Source organism: Anabrus simplex, chromosome 2 (genome assembly GCF_040414725.1).
Source record: "Anabrus simplex isolate iqAnaSimp1 chromosome 2, ASM4041472v1, whole genome shotgun sequence".
Classification (NCBI taxonomy): domain Eukaryota; kingdom Metazoa; phylum Arthropoda; class Insecta; order Orthoptera; family Tettigoniidae; genus Anabrus; species Anabrus simplex.
In genome coordinates, this window is record NC_090266.1 from 635,426,274 (window position 1) to 635,439,907 (window position 13,634).

General features: G+C 41.7%; 1 protein-coding gene across 7 annotated transcripts in view; it reads right to left on the bottom strand.

The window, feature by feature from the left end:
* Nucleotides 1-13,634, bottom strand: part of LOC136862977 (solute carrier family 41 member 1) — an 847,982-nt gene that overhangs the window by 67,230 nt on the left and 767,118 nt on the right. The window lies entirely within an intron of this gene.

Consider the following 13,634-nt stretch of genomic DNA (forward strand, 5'->3'; position numbering starts at 1 on the left):
GGCCGCTTCATCATTTTTTTCTACAATGGTTGGTAACAAATTCTCGGCCTCAATTCTCGGCTTCATCGTAGGTGTCAGTGACGTCATCCTCTTACGTGAACCAATCACCGTTATAAGCAATGGAGTATGGCGTCTAAAACAGTATTTCTTATTATAAAAGTAAATATACTTCTAGGGGCGGGCGGGTTGGTCTCTGGCAAGCGTATTGAACACATCTCTCTTCCTCGATCATTATAAGGTAAAATTGGAAGCATTTCAAGTAACATTCTATGTAATAATCGTTGAGTTCCCCTCTCTATATTTTTACCAGTTGTTGGCTTAAGATGATAACGGTTTAGAAATGTCATATCGATCGATCATATTCTCGATTCAATTCAGATTTCATTTTCATTCAGTTGGCAGCACCAGGCAGCACTATCGATACCGGGTCAGCTCCCTCCTTACTCCTCACCCCCGTACACAAATGCACCAAGATAAAGTGTGCGGATAATACCTGCTGAACAGTTACTGTAATAAGGGTAAAATAGAGTTTGTTTGTATAACTTATGTTTAAATATTGTTAAAAATAATGTGTTCAGTATAAGCCCGTAGATACATATGATTCAATTATGTGCTATACATGCTCAGAAACTGTATTTATATCTCGAAATGTCGATAACTCGAAATACAATTTAGTTCCCGAGGTGATTCCAGATATCGAGATTCCACAGTACTTTTAAGAAATCGGAAAATATTATTCATTTTCTACAACAGTTCTTGAATCCAGTGATGTTAACCACGATTCCCGGGAAAACGTGTTTGTTGAACTTAAATACCGGCATGGTTTGTTATCAACTGTTGATCTTAGTAGATTTCTTCTGAACCCCGCGACATGACAGCCGAGTGGTATCGCCACTGGATTCGCAATCAAGGTGGCTGTGGTTTCAATCCTAACCAATGCACTTGGGGTTTTTAGAAGTCACATCCCTCTCGTTCGGAATCCACGTAAACTATGCGCGTGGTTGCTTTTTATTCTAATCCCTGGGCTTATTGTGGATTATTTGCGAAGGCGTATTTTCACATAAACTTCACTAAAGTCTTGTCTCAAAATACTTTCATATTTTTGCGCAATACTGCAGACTTATTTTTTTTTCTTTTTGTGAAAAATATTCTCCTATTACCCAGCATCTTGCCGAGACAGACAGCGTGTGGAAGCGTGTCAGGAGATTTCGCAACTAAAGCTCAGAACATCACTTCTACACTTAACGACCAGCCCCACCTAAAATCGCTCAATGAAACATGTCTTTCTCTAAGGATAAAGTGGCGCATCAGGGGCGTATGCAGAGGAGGGGATTGGGGATAAATACCCCCTCCTACGAATTTTTTAAGTTTACAGATCTCTGCACATGGTTATGAGGGTATTTAGGGGTTATAGTAGGGATGTAAAGGAGAGGGCATATAGTCTCTGGTAAGACCCCCAACTAGAGTATGGCTCCTCACCAGGATTACTGGATTCGAGAACTGGAAAAAATCCAAAGAAAATCAGCTTGATTTGTTATGGGTGATTCCGACAAAAGAGTAGCGTAACAAAAATGTTGCAAAGTTTGGGCTGGGAAGACTTGTGAGAAAGGAGACGAGCTGCTCGACTAAGTGGTATGTTCCGACCTGTCAGTGGAGAGATGGCGTGGAATGACATTAGTGGACAAATAAGTTTGAGTGATGTTTTCAAAAACAGGCAAGATCACAATATGAAGATAAAGTTGGAATTCAAGAGGAAAAATTGGGGCAAATATTCGTCTATAGGAAGATGAGTTAGGGATTGCAATAATTTACCAAGAAAGATACTTGTGTTCAATAAATTTCCAAATTATTTGCAATTTAGGAAAAGACTACGTAAAAAACTATATGGAATCTGCCACCCGGGTGACTGCCCTAAATGCAGATCAGTGGTGATTGATTGAGGTTTGTAACTTGTGATTAATTGTGGCAACCATGTAAATGAAGATATTCGGTGGTTCTTTTTTTTTTTTTTAATTGGAACTACGTACTTGCCAACAATGTGCTGATGCTTCCATTCATAAATACTGCAATGAGCTTGATCTGGTATTTTATATTTAGTCTGTGTTGTTAAGATATCGCAGTTCGCAGGTAATTCCCATAGGTCATCAGCAAAAGATGAAAATGGTATTATAAGACCTTTGCGGTCTTTTGATTTGAAGTTAACGGGCTTTACCTTTACCGCCAAAGAGTTGAGTGAGAGGGGAGAAAGTGTACAGTTAGCCTGGACGTTGAATGACGAATAGCACAGGGCTTTGTGAACAATGGATGACATGAACGCGTAAATTATTTGTGATGTAACGAGTTCAGAACTTCAGACGGCGAGAGTAATGCCGGTTTCTGCGGAAAGACATACCGGCACCTAATTGTTGCTGATGTGATGTGTGAGTGCATGTGGTTATAGTGACGTGACTCTTTTTTTCGCAGCATAATGAATAAATTAGACTACTGCTTTTTACCGAAGAAATATAAAATAAGGACGATGCAGGTGAAGGATCTTCTAGTGATGTGTTATCTCGACCGGATAGGCCTTATACTTTATTTCTGAAAAGGATCCTCTAACATTTTATTGTTCTTCTCACTATTATATAGGTCTCAATTTATCTGTGTGTTCTTCCGACGAACAAAAATATAAATACTTGAAGGAAACATGGTCTCCTGCTGACGACTTTTAAGTTCCCAGCAGGAGAGAGGAATTTGGAAGTTTCAATAGTTGGCCTATTTAGATGCAAAGCCAGGAGACATTTTCATCTGAGTTATGAACAGGGAAAGGCAGTCATGTTAATCTTGGTTCTCTGGTTAAAAATCCATTTAAGGAATGGAAGAGTGCCAAAGAAGAGTTTAGAAAACACGAAAATAAGGAATATCACAAAAAGCTTGTATTACTGCTCAACATTTTCTCTCTGTTTTTGCAAACAAATCTAGATGTGTTATTCACCAAATAGAATGAGGAAGTAAAACTCAAATAGAGGAAAGTCGGGAAAACTCCAATTATCGAAACTGTACTCCTTTATGGCAGATAAGATCATAGAGAATCTGGTCGCATTTCTTTGGAAAGAAATAAGGTTCGCATGAAGGTAATTTTAGAGCATTTTTGCTTTTTCGAACTGACGCCGGCGGCAGTGAGCTAAAACAACATCTAATAAATTGTGATGCTAATCCAACTTACGCCAGTCCGAAAACACAAAATGAAATTATTAAGGTTTGCGGATAAATTATTACCAACACTATTGTCAATAAAAAGAACGATGGTAGGCCTACATATTTTAGTGTCCTAGAAGATGAATCTGTAGATGTTTCAGGCATTGACCAATTCTCTCTCTGTATTCGGTATGTACAGGCGGCAGCGCCCCGGCCTCTCACCGCTGGGTTCGTGGTTCAAATCCCGGTCACTCCATGTGAGATTTGCGCTGGACAAAGCGGAGACGGGACAGGTTTTTCTCCGGATACTCCGGTTTTCCCCGTCATATTTCAGTCCAGCAACACTCTCCAATATCACTTCATTTCATCTGTCATTCATTTATCATTGCCCCAGGCTTCGGCAGCCGGCACAATTCCTATGCTCGCCGCTAGATGGCGGCTTCATTCATTCCATTCCTGACCCGGTCGAATGACTGGACACAGGCTGTGGATTTTCATTTACATTCGTGATGTACACATTTAGAAACAATTTTTCATTATTTGGGAAGATTTTTGTTAAATTTGTTTCCATATATGATGCTCGTGGTTTTTTGTTGGCCAGCGTTCTTATCGAAAATCCGCATAATTGTAAGTCTAAATTTACAATTTAAGAGGTATGAATTTTACTGGAGCCAGCAATACGACTTGAGAGTTTAACAGCTGTGCTGCTAAAATAATGGAGAAGTACCCTTAGGCACTGTGCAAACCACTCATATAACTCAGCACTTTCTCATGCATACAGCGTGCATAGCATAAGGAACTGTTTCACAACTATCGGCAGTATAACAACAATTTCCAGAGCATCGCCTAAAAGAGAGATTATTTTAAAGAAACACACAACAATGTACGGAATGTTCCAAACGAACAAGATTACTCAAATTCTGCGAGACACGCTGGGTTGAACAAGTGCCCCTTTTTCAGATCTGTACGATGCCATTGTTCACTCACTTCTAGAAATTCAAAACTTTGTAGATTCTGAAGCATCAAGCAGGGCATTTTCATTCTTATCTCCCGATTCATTCTAATTTTGTAGTATCAATAGTAATTGTTAATCATATTTTCAGTTTGCCCCTTGAAATTTCCACAGAACTTCAGTCAAAGCAGGTTGATATGAATCTAGAAAATAGATCTCAGAGAATTAGAGTAGGCGAAGCTTTATCTGACTCTGTAATAACTGAAAGGGGAATTCCTCAAGACAGTATTATTGGACCTTTATGTTTTCTTAGATATATAAATGATATGAGTAAAGATGTGGTGTAATATATGTACTATCACATAAAATTGTTACTTTTTAGATGAATACTAATAAATAAAATCATGAATAAAAATATATAAATAAAATTACTCAAAAACTTAATAAAATTAATAAGCATAATTAACCGAAATGTCCGTAGTATGGGCGCCAGAGTTCACCAGAATGGATCCCTCGAATTTAGATAAGAGCATGATAAACTTTATATCCCAGGGCGTGTACATAATGCTGCGTACTGGTACATCTTCTGCAGGCCTTGCCTAACCTCCTGAAAACGACTAATTAGGTAGGAAATGCACCTAGGTTCATCAATAACACTCATTCTAAAATAGCTAACTATATTCTTAACAAATTCCGTGCATGAGCACCTCATCAACATACAACATTATACATATAATACACACATAAAATATTGCAGGAAGACTCCATATTTACAACAACAACAACAATAATGAAAATCGTGGGAAAACGAAAGCGACAACTAAGATACCATTTGTAGATGATCCGATGAACAATGTACATGTATGAAGAAAAATACCCTTCACTGTCTCTATATCAATTCGACTTACCGATTCTCATAATCGGCAGTTATCACATCACACAGATACTGTACCTTGTACTACTGTGTTCACATATTTTAACACTTGTTGTAAAGATATATACACACGTCTGTCGATCCTCAACATAAATTATGGAAAGTCTGAGATAGCTTTCACCAACATATAATGCTAGGCCGCCACAAGTGCTACAATACTTAATGCGCAAGCACTCTCCACAATCATCCACTTTCCACGAACATAACAAGACTACGCTCCACGAACATTTGAAGTCCAGTCCATTGCAGCCGTGTCACTCCAGTACCGTGTATCAGCACTACTTCCTTCCCGTACAGTGCGTCAGTTGTAGTTCTCTTATACAGTGTCACTGGTTGTAGTTATCTTCCTTCTCGTTCCTTTACAACACCCTTACAATCACCTTTACAATGTCCCTGGTTGCCGCCGTATGATCAACCTTTATAGACATCAACATCCCCCTCCTCTCAGATGATACGTCTGTATTGGTGCTTGCCAGCCAATCATGAGTAAACCTCTTGTCAAGACCTTGCTCCCAAGAGATAAACAAACTCTGGGGTATATTCCATGAGTCACCAAACTTTCCTAATACAACAACAAGCTCATCTCATCAGGCTGGGACATATACATGACTCATGAATTTCCCGACACAAGTACATCACAATAAACACTGGGGTAGCCATATGACTCATCCAAATTACCAGAGTTATTAATGCAGTGTTTTCCCACTCGTGCAAAACAAATTACTCATACCTACATACACTGACTGACAGAGCAAATGCAACACCAAGAAGGAGTGGTTCGAAAGGGATGAAAGTTGGGGAAAAAACAGAGACGGCACGGACGAATAATTGATGTTTATTTCAAACCGATATGCAGGTTACACAATGCGCACGGCATCGACTCAGTAGGATGTAGGACCACCGCGAGCGGCGATGCACGCAGAAACACGTCGATGTACAGAGTCAATAAGAGTGAGGGATGGTTCTCCATTCTCTGTCAACCATTTGCCACGGTTGGTCGTCCGTACGAGGCTGGGGCAGAGTTTGCAAACGGCGTCCAATGAGATCCCACACGTGTTCGATTGGTGAGAGATCCGGAGAGTACGCTGGCCACGGAAGCATCTGTACACCTCGTAGAGCCTGTTGGGAGATGTGAGCAGTGTGTGGGCGGGCATTATCCTGCTGAAACAGAGCATTGGGCAGCCCCTGAAGGTACGGGAGTGCCACCGACCGCAGCACATGCTGCACGTAGCGGTGGGCATTTAACGTGCCTTGAATACGCACTAGAGGTGACGTAGAATCATACGCAATAGCGCCCCAAACCATGATGCCGCGTTGTCTAGCGGTAGGGCGCTCCACAGTTACTGCCGGATTTGACCTTTCTCCACGCCGACGACACAATCGTCTGCGGTGACTATCACTGACAGAACAGAAGCGTGACTCATCGGAGAACACGACGTTCCGCCATTCCCTCATCCAAGTGTCTCTAGCCCGGCACCATGCCAGGCGTGCACGTCTATGCTGTGGAGTCAATGGTAGTCTTCTGAGCGGACGCCGGGAGTGCAGGCCTCCTTCAACCAATCGACGGGAAATTGTTCTGGTCGATATTGGAACAGCCAGGGTGTCTTGCACATGCTGAAGAATGGCGGTTGACGTGGCGTGCGGGGCTGCCACCGCTTGGCGGCGGATGCGCCGATCCTCGCGTGCTGACGTCACTCGGGCTGCGCCTGGACCCCTCGCACGTGCCACATGTCCCTGCGCCAACCATCTTCGCCACAGGCGCTGCACCGTGGACACATCCCTATGGGTATCGGCTGCGATTTGACGAAGCGACCAACCTGCCCTTCTCAGCCCGATCACCATACCCCTCGTAAAGTCGTCTGTCTGCTGGAAATGCCTCCGTTGACGGCGGCCTGGCATTCTTAGCTATACACGTGTCCTGTGGCACACGACAACACGTTCTACAATGACTGTCGGCTGAGAAATCACGGTACGAAGTGGGCCATTCGCCAACGCCGTGTCCCATTTATCGTTCGCTACGTGCGCAGCACAGCGGCGCATTTCACATCATGAGCATACCTCAGTGACGTCAGTCTACCCTGCAATTGGCATAAAGTTCTGACCACTCCGTCTTGGTGTTGCATTTGCTCTGTCAGTCAGTGTATGTGGATATCTTCCAGCTTACCAATATAAATGGCAAAATATACAAATGAAATACTGATAATGATAATAATAATAATAATAATAATAATAAATCGAATACTGACAATAATATCTCTAACTTCTACATATAATTCGGGGGTGTGATATATGTACTATCACAGTGGAATCAGAGATAAGGCTTTTTTCAGATGATTTTGTTCTGTATAGAGTAATAAATAAGTTACAAGATTGTGAGCGGCTGAAAAATGACCACGATAATGTTGTGAGATGGACAGCAGGCAATGGTATGATCAACTGGGTTAAAATTCAGGTTGTGAGTTTCACAAATAGGAAAAGTCCTCTCAGTTTTAATTACCGCGTTGATGGGGTGAAAGTTCCGTATGGGGATCACTGTAAGTACCAAGGTGTTAATATAAGGAAAGATCTTTATTGGGGTAATCACATAAATGGGATAGTAAATCAAGGGTACAGATCTCTGCACATGGTTATGAGGGTGTTTAGGGGTTGTAGTAAAGATGTAAAGGAGAGGGCATATAAGTCTCTGGTAAGACCCCAACTAGAGTATGATTCCAGTGTATGGATCCCTCACCAGGATTACTTGATTCAAGAACTGGAAAAAAATCCGAAGAAAAGCAACTCGATTTGTTCTGGGTGATTTCCGACAAAAGAGTAGCGTTACAAAAATGTTGCAATGTGTGGGGTGGGAAGACTTGGGAGAGAGAAGATGAGCAGTTCGTCTAAGTGGTATGTTCCGAACTGTCAGTGGAGAGATGGCGTGGAATGACATTAGTAGACGAATAAGTTTGATTGGCGTTTATAAAAGTAGGAAAGATCACAATATGAAAATAAAGTTGGAATTCAAGAGAACAAATTGGGACAAATATTCGTTTATAGGAAGGGGAGTTAGGAATTGGAATTGCTTACCAAGGGAGATGTACAATAAATATCCAATTTATTTGAAATAATTTTAGAAGAGTCTAGGAAAACAGCAGATAGGGAATCTGCCACCTGAGACTGTCCTAAATGCAGATCAGTATTGACTGATACTTGTGTTAATCTGTGTGAAGATCTTGAAGAGCTGATAGACATGAAATACAAGTTTAATTTGATTTCCTTGCAATCGGAAGAAACTGCAAAACAAATTGGAGTTAGATAAGCTGGAGATTCCTCGGAAAGTTGCCGACATACACATCGAGATAACTATGAGACTAAGGACCTCGGGGAATATTACAGAATATCCATTATCTTCCCCTTAATCTATTTCTGCAACACAAATATAATCTGAAGAATATGGAAACAATTCTTCCTCAATCAATTGTGAAGGCATCGTATGATTTAAAAAAAGGTTGTTGTTGATGCCGTTATGACTTAACGGCCAAATTATACCAACGTGCATAAAATGGTATTTTCCAGTGAACTCAGATAGTGGAAAAGAAGTTTTGCTTCTTAAAACAATCATCCTGAACCCTTCACTCGCTACTAAACATTTTGCGGCAGAGATATTTTGCCAGCAATTCATCGAATACTAAAATTGTCCTCCCCTGGGAACCATGTGACCTTGCCGCGGTGGGGAGGCTTGCATGTCCCAATGAAGCAGCCGAGCCGCAGGTGCAACCATATCGGATGGGTATCTGTTGAGAGACCAGACTAACGAATGGTTCATCGAAAGCGGAGTAGCAGCCTTTCTGAAGTTGCAAGGGCGGCAGTCTAGATAATTGACTGATATGGCCTTGTAGTAACACCATGGCTTAGCTGTGCTGATACTGCTACATGGCTGAAAGCAACGGGAAACTACAGCCGTAACTAACTCCCGAGGACCTGCAGCTCTCTCTGTATGAATGATGTACTGATGATGGCTTCCCCCGGGTAAAATATTCCGGACGTAAAATAGCCCCTCCCCCCATTCGGATCTCCGGGTGGGGACTACACGAGAGGGGCGATCATCAGAAAGGCGGATACTGACATTCTGCGGGTCGGAGCGTTGAATGTTAGAAGTTTGAATCGTTGTGGTAGGTTAGAGAATATGTGAAGGGAGACGGATAGACTAAAGTTAGACGTAGTTGGTGTAAGTGAAGTACGTTGGTAGAAAGAACAGGATTTTTGGTCAGGCAACTACAGAATTATCAACACGAAATCAAACAGGGGAAATCCAGGAGTTGGTTTAATAATGAATAAGGAAATAGGACAGCGGGTAAGCTACTACGAGCAGCATAGTGAAAGAATTATTGTCGTCAAGATAGACACCAAACCAATGCCCACCACAATAGCGCAGGTCTATATGCTTACTAGTTCAGCGGTTGGTGAGGAAATCGAAATAATATATTAAGAGATAGAAGATTTAATACAATATGTTTCAGGTGACGAGAATATAATTGTGATGGGAGACTGGAATGCAGTGCTAGGCCAAGGAAGATAATATAATACAGTAGGAGAATTCGTATTAGAACAAAGGAACGAAAGAGGAAGTCGGCTGGTTGAATTTTGCACTGATCATAATTTATTCCTCGCTAATACTCGGTTCAAACACCATAAACGACGGCTGTATACATTGACGAGACCTGGAGACACTGGAAGATATCAAATAGACTTCATTATGATTAGGCAGAGATTCAGAAACCAGGATTGCAAAACTTTCCCCAGGAGCAGACGTGGACTCTGACCACAGCTTGTTGGTCATGAAATGCCACCTGAAGTTGATGAAATTGAAGACAGGAAGGAATGCAATGAGATTGAATCTAGACAAGTTGAAAGAAAAGAGTGTGAGGGACTGTTTCAAGGAACATGTCGCACAAGGATTAAATGAAAAGGCTGAAGGAAACACAATAGAGGAAGAGTGGATAGTCATGAAAAATGAAGTCAGTAGGGCTGCCGAAGAAATGTTAGGAAGAAAGAAAAAATCACTAAGAATCAGTGTATAACTCAGGAGATATTAGACCTGATTGATGAACGAAGAAAATACAAGAATGCTAGAAATGAAGGGGGCAGAAAAGAATACCGATGATTAAAGAAAGAAGTGGATAGAAAATGCAAGGCAGCTAAGGAGGAATGTCTAAAGGAAAAGTACAAGGATGTTGAAGGTTGTATGGCCCTGGGAAAGGTAGATGCTGCATACAGGAAAATCAAGGAAACCTTTGGAGGAAGGAAATCTAGGTAGGCCTATATGAATATTAAGAGCTCAGATGGAAAGCCACATCTAGGGAAAGGAGACAAAGCAGAAAGATGGCAGGAACATATCCAGCAGTTGTATCAAGGTAAAGACGTAGATGATTTGGTTCTGGAACAATAGGAGGCTGTTGATGCTGATGAACTGGAAGACCCAATTTTGAGGTCAGAGCTTGACAGAGCTGTGAGAGACCTAAATAGGTTCAAGGCACCTGGAACTGATTCCCTCTGAATTACTGACTGCCTTAGGAGAAACCAGCATGGCAAGGTCATTTCAACTAGTGTTTAAGATGTTTGAGACAGGAGAAGTGCCATGCCATTTTCAGCAGAATATTGTTATACTTATTCCCAAGGAAGCCAGTGCTGACAAGTGTGAAAACTACCGCACCATTAGTTTAGCACCTCATGCCTGCACAATTTTAACACGTATCATTTACAGAAAAATGGAAAGATAACTTGAAGCTGAGTTGGGAGAAGATCAGTTTGGCTTCAGAAGAACTGTAGGAACACGTGAAGCAATCCTGACTTTACGTCTGATCTTAGAGGATCGAATTAAGGACAAGACCACGTACATGGCGTTCGTAGATCTAGAAAACTCATTCGATAATGTTGATTGGACCAAGCTATTTAAGATTCTGAAGGTGATTGGGATCAGATACCGAGAACGAAGAATAATCTACAATCTGCATAAAAATCAGTCTGCAGTGATAAGAATCGAGGGCTTTGAAAAAGAAGCAGCAATCCAGAAAGGAGTGAGGCAAGGCTGAAGTCTGTCCCCCCTCCTTTTCAATGTTTACATAGAACGGGCAGTAAAGGAAATCAAAGAAGAATTTGGAAAGGGAATCACAATCCAAGGAGAGGAAAACCTTGAGATTTGCCGATGATATTGTTATTTTATCTGAGACTGCAGAAGATCTCGAGAAGTTGCTGAATGGTATGGACGAAGTCTTGGGTAAGGAGTACAAGATGAAAATAAATAAGTCCAAAACAGAAGTAATGGATTGCAGTCAAACGAAGGCAGGTGATGTAGGTAATATTAGATTAGAAAATGAAGTAGGTGAATATTGTTACTTGGGTAGTAAAATAACTAACGCTGGCAGAAGTAAGGAGGACATAAAATGCAGACTAGCACAAGCAAGGAAGAGCTTTTCCAAGAAAAGAAATTTGCTCACTTCAAACATTGATAAGTTATAGAAATTAGAAAGATGTTTCTGAAGGCTTTCATCTGGAGCGTGGTATTGTATGGAAGTGAAACATGGACGATAACTAGCTCAGAGTCGGACTCGTTGGCTGAATGGTCAGCGTACTGGCCTTCGGTTCAGAGGGTCCCGGGTTCGATTCCCGGCCGGGTCGGGATTTTAACCTTCATTGGTTAATTCAAATGACCCGGGGGCTGGGTGTTTGTGCTGTCCCCATCATCCCTGCAACTCACACACCACACAACACTATCCTCCACCACAATAACACGCAGTTACCTACACACGGCAGATGAAGCCTACCCTCATCGGAGGGTCTGCCTTACAAGGGCTGCACTCGGCTAGAAATACCCACACGAAGTTCATTAATTAATTACTACCTCAGAAAGAAAGAATAGAAGCTTTTGAAATGTGGTATTACAAAAGAATGCTGAAGGTGAGATGGATAGATCGAATAACGAATGACGAGATACCGAATCGATTTGGCTAAATGTTACGGGAATAAGAAATAGAATGATAGGACACATCTTAAGACACCCAGGACTTGTTCAGTTGGTTTTTGAAGGAAGTGTAAGTGGTAAGAACGGTAGGGGTAGACCAAGGCATGAATATGACAAGCAGGTTAGAGCAGATGTAGGATACAATACTTACGTCGAAATGAAAAGGTTAGCACAGGATAGGGTGGGATGTAGCGCTGCATCAAAACAGTCTATGGACTGATGACTCAAACAACAACAACAACAACAACAACAACAACTGAAATTGTTTGCTGACTTACCACTGCCACACCAGAACGCTGCACAATAAATATTGAAGGGGTTAGCTCTTTTGTATATATGCAAAGAAGAACATGTGACCGTTGAGTTGGCCAGAAAACCCAGGAGACTTCTGCTATTGTAATCATCAATATGAATATACATGTGTCTTAATAAAGTAATTGTGTTATTTTGAAAGTCTTAATTTAGTGTCTCTAATTTCACACTATTCATCCAACATTATTTTATACAAGTCCCCAAAATGTTATAATTATTCAATATCCCCCCGCCCCCGCAAATAATTGCTGCGTCCGCCCCTCGCCCATGTGTTGACTCAGCTTTACGGTCATATGTCATTCCTGACGCTTTGGGATGCGATTACTTCTTTTCTTGCTAGTGGCTTTACGTCGCAGCGACACAGATAGGTCTTATGGCGATGATGGTATAGGAAAGGCCTGAGAGTTGAAAGGAAGCGACCGTGGCCTTTATTAAGGTACAGCCCCAGCATTTTCCTGGTGTGAAAATGGGAAACCAAAGAAAACCATCTTCAGGGCTGCCGACAGTGGGATTCGAATCTACCATTTCCCGGATGCAAGCTCACAGCCGCGCGCCCCTAACCGCACGGCCAACTCGCCCGGTGATGTAATTACTAATGCATGTTTCTGTGTCGGATGGTAGTGGTTCAATGTCATATTCGTCTGAGAGTAGACAGGATAGGCAGAGCTTTTTAAAAAATATTCTACAGAAATAAAAGCGAATATCTTAACTGAACTGAATACACTACTGAAATGCGCACGCAGCATATCTGTGTAACGAAGACCTACCTACCAAGCAAACCACGTTCTTCCAAAACGCCAGGGTAAGCTGAGTAATTTCAGGATTCTCTGGTCGCCCACTCTGAGGCTGTCCATTGATACGGGAGTCTATACTTTCTCTGAGTGCGCCTAACTGCAGTATTATTTTTAGGCTGGCTTTCCCCAGCCAGTTATTGTTCTCTAGAGTGAAAAATTGATAAGTTATATGTTATGGTTAATTCACAAAATGTATGTCTGCTTAACGTTACCTAAAACTTCAATTATGAGTCTTACACTTTACATATCGCTTCTATAGTCCTAATAATATGATTTGCATTACGTATCTGTATCTTTCTTTGACAGTGGCACAGAAATTGGAGATAGCGCAGATATCAACAGAGACCTTTTCGATTCGATTCACTTTCCAATATGGCAATGTGTTGAGTGTCCACGGAAAACCATCTTCAGGGCGGCCGACAGTGGGGTTCGAACCCACTATCTCCCGAATAATGGATACTGGCC